Raw genomic sequence first — 4,119 nt, 5'->3', positions numbered from 1 at the left:
TAAGGAGTCAAGTTTCTACAAGGCATTAAAGCTAGCTGAAGGAATCAAGATCTACATTCGAAAGCAATCCCTAGAACAAAGGAGCATCCTACAAGATCAGTGTACAACAGCAAGGGTTTAGAATGAAAACAATCTTCAGATCTCAGGGGGAACTTAATTCAAAGGCTTATATAGAAGTACATATGGACAATACTCAAATCAAAAGTTGTACTATCTAATGGATCTTTATGCATCATGACAAGCAACATCAATTCATCATATATCAGCAGTTTTTTGGAAGGCAATCTTCTGGTCAAAGATCTCATCTGGTGGAAGCATAAAATCTGCCTTCCAACAGCCATCATGATCGGGGTGAAGATCTCATCTTCACATATCAAGTAAGTACCTTTTCATTTTATAATCAAATTTGGTTTTATGACTTCATGATTGCAAGTAGACCTATATACTAGCTGGGTTGTCAAAAGTTCTTTCATGGAATGAGAAGGATTGTCATGATCCTGAGAGTAGTTAGTACATCAAGGTTTTCTTTGAGTTTATGAGAACTCTTAAGGTTCTATAAAGTAAGAAAGGAAACATAAGAAGGATACATGAAATACTAGAGGATATACTCTCTGGAATCCAGTGTAGAAGGTGCCAAAGAATGAAGAAATGTCTTCATGAGATCTCAACTGAGAGATCTAGGAAAGTGATGAACAGAAAATCATCATTGATAAGCAAAGTGACAAATGTCTATGAATAGAAAGGTCACCTAAATCAATAGTTTGTGGTCTCTATGCCATATAGAGAAAGGTAATTTGAAGGGACTCAACTATGTACAAAAGGAAAGGGAAATGTGGTCCTCAAACAAGACAAAATAATTAAGTCTATGTGAAGATTATGGAAAGAAGCTCATATCGCCGGAAGGGTGGAGAAATTTGAAGAAAGGATCAGAGAAAGAGAGAGTAATAGATCTCAATTATGAATGAGATGGATCCTATTAGAAGTCCTTGCAAATATGATCATGGTAAGAAGATGCATTGTGGCATCATGGAAACAAGAGCTTGTATGAATCCTGGAGAACGTAACTCTTGAGAATCTCATTGAATATCAAAGGAAAGGAAGAAGTCATCCAGGTCAAAGGAAACATTTTCCAGATGGGATATACTAGATCCTGAAGGATATTTGATAGATATCAATGGAGGATCTCCTAGTCCGGGAAGGCAGCAAATGTCTCGTCGGGAATTCCAACTTTTGGAACTTATGAGATGATGGTTCAATAACATGGAAAATGAAGCAGACCAAGGGATTGAAGATCTTTTCAATCAAGGAAGCTGTTGAAATATACCTGAAGGATAAATGAGGTATGTATGATTGTATTTGTATTTGCATTTGATATTGTAATGCCATGATATATGGTTGCAGATAAAATGGATCAAGCATGATCAAAAGGAAAAGGGTCTCCTCCTCTGAAAGGATGCAGAAAGACATAAGTCTAACTAGATGAAATCAACATAATATGACCTCATATGAAGTATGAGGTAGTTGACTACGATTGAAGAACTCTGAGAGCTCCTGGAAATGAAAGATGTGAGGATGAAAGAGATCGTGAAGTATGAAACCTTGATGAAGGCAATCAACATCCAGCAGATCAGGAAAACCTAACTAGGATATCTCCTAGAATGATGTGAAGACTCTGATGGAAGTCTGAAAGAATGAAGACCCTTGACAACAGATATCATTGGGAAATGTGCCAATATGTATGCAGGATGATTGATACCTATAAGAAGATGTCACTGGAAGAAGGCCATCACCAAAAGGTAATATGTAATTTGTTTTTGGTGTCTGACCTCTTGGAAAAGTCTGGGCATGTGTGCAGGATCAAGGAAAGGAGAGTTGTGAAGGATGTCACAACTATGTACCTTGTGATCCAGAGCAATCACTATTGAAGGAAAGTGAAGACAGGTGAGCTTATGAAGGAAACCCCAGATATAGAGCCAATGAGGATACTTTTTGGGAAAGAACGAATGACATGATGAAGGAAAGTGATGGATGGCTGAACCCTACATGTGAAGAAATTGATGACATCAAAGTCTTAAATCGTCAGTCAACTAGAAGACCCTATAAAGCACTGATGATAGAGTCCCTGGGTAAGAGGGAGCTCTGGGAAGTTCCTATGAGCAAAGGAACTCGAGCAAGTTTCTAAGTAAAGAGAAACTTGGAACTCGTCCCTGGTTAAGAGGGAGAGTTAGACACGACATTCTTGTCTTCAGTTTGGAAGAAAGAATGGAGGATTGTGTAATCATCTGGCATCCAACACTCTTTGAGGATGTGGTAGGGCATCCAAGACAAGAGTGGGAAAGAGGACCGATATTCTTGAGGGTTGGGAACCCAAGATGAGAATAGTCCTAGTAGGGCATACTCGGAGAACACCCGGGTGGGTATGACCCTAAGAGAGACAATGATGATGTGTGTCTATCAGTCATTAGTCTCGCCAACATTGTGCTCTTATCTAAGTGAGAGATGAGTTGTTATTCAAGGCCTTGCTATATCAAAACAATGTTGGTTGAAATGATGCTATAATAGATGAATTGCAAATCCAATTCTTCTTATGAGAAATTATTCAGATTGAGAATGACCAAGTACCATTATGAATACCTCCCTAGTTAAGAGGGAGTGTTGAAGAAAGTGTAACTAGGTTCGGTCTTCACAGTGACATGATCTTGCTACATGGGTTTCATGAGAAAGAAATGTCTCTAGGTAAAATACTTCTTCTTGATGTCTTTAGGATTTATTTAAATGTCAAATAGTCATGTCATGTGTATAGAAACTCTTCATGAGTTCATGTAAATATGTACAAGTATTCAAAGTTGTGTAATAGCCCTCCAAGACCAAGATCAATGCCTCAAAAGCAAGCCTACCGAAGTCTGCAAGAAAAACAACAAGGGATCTTCAAGTCGGCTAGAAAATGAATTAAATAAATAAATATATATCATGACGTCTTGAAGAAAAGGTCACGTCAGTTCAGAAGTTCATGTCGGCTTATCTATATGATCACCACTATAAGTACCCATGAAGGGTCAGCGCAAAAAGATACAAGAAAAATTCGGATGCCTCTGAGATTTCGTATGGAAGAGCAGAGCCGCAGGTAGGGTTTGACTGCACCTCGTTTGGGGTTTAGGTGCAGTCAAGACCTCGAATAAATGGAGCAGAATGATCTCAGGTAATAGACACAGCAGTGATGTGAGGTCTGGACATTCTCGACATTTCTATGAATGGAAATCTCGATATTACAGTGGTAAACTAACCTAGCATGGCCAGGAAAAGTCTTGACATCAGATCTCAATGGTTCTCCTGTAGTAGTCTAGGCACATTGGACAACAGTGATAGATCTCTCACTCAATAGTCTAATGATGAAGATGATTTGAGTGATGTCTCTATTGCAGCCTCGACATAATAAAAACAATTCTCAGGATTACATGAAGTGACAAGGGTTACATTCTTGGCATCTCTGTCCTAGTATACGGATCTGTTGATATTGCAAAAAGCATAGAAAATGTAATGCTCTTGGTCTTGATGTTATCATGATGATGAAATTAATCTTTGTAAGGATAGTGGTGCTCGATATACTTGTGAAAGACAATATATATAGTCACAATGATATCACAATACTTAGATCTGCCCTCTAGTGATCTCAATATGAACATATATATCAGATGCAGTCCCAAACATGCAGTAATAAAAGAAACAGTGATCACCATGGTAAAGAGGGTTAGTCTCACAAAGGTAAGAGACAAGGATCATGATCTTACAATGGAGTGAAGTGCAGTCAAGATCTCAAGGAAAGTGTAGAAGATCATATCAGCCTCAAGGTGCAGTCATGGTGCATGATGCTCTCAACAACCTTGCAGCAGTGATAAAGTTCTTGGAGGTGCAATGGTGATGACCTTAGAGGTGCAGCAAGATGATGATCTCAACAGTGCTCGAGGAAGAGGATTGATGGCTTGGTCTTGGAGAGGAAAATTGTGTCAAGGGTCATGGTCTTGGTATTCGTTAATAGAATCTCTATAAGAAGAATTTTGCATGGGTTTTTCCTCTCCAAGGGGGAGAGGTTTTGGCCCTAACAAAAAGCCAAACATTTGT

Source organism: Pinus tabuliformis, chromosome J (assembly GCF_031772625.1).
Source record: "Pinus tabuliformis cultivar Carrire ecotype Pingquan chromosome J, CPIR1, whole genome shotgun sequence".
In the NCBI taxonomy this organism is placed as follows: Eukaryota; Viridiplantae; Streptophyta; class Pinopsida; order Pinales; family Pinaceae; genus Pinus; species Pinus tabuliformis.
The sequence above is the reverse complement of the archived record's forward strand: the minus strand, read 5'-3'. Positions refer to the sequence as shown.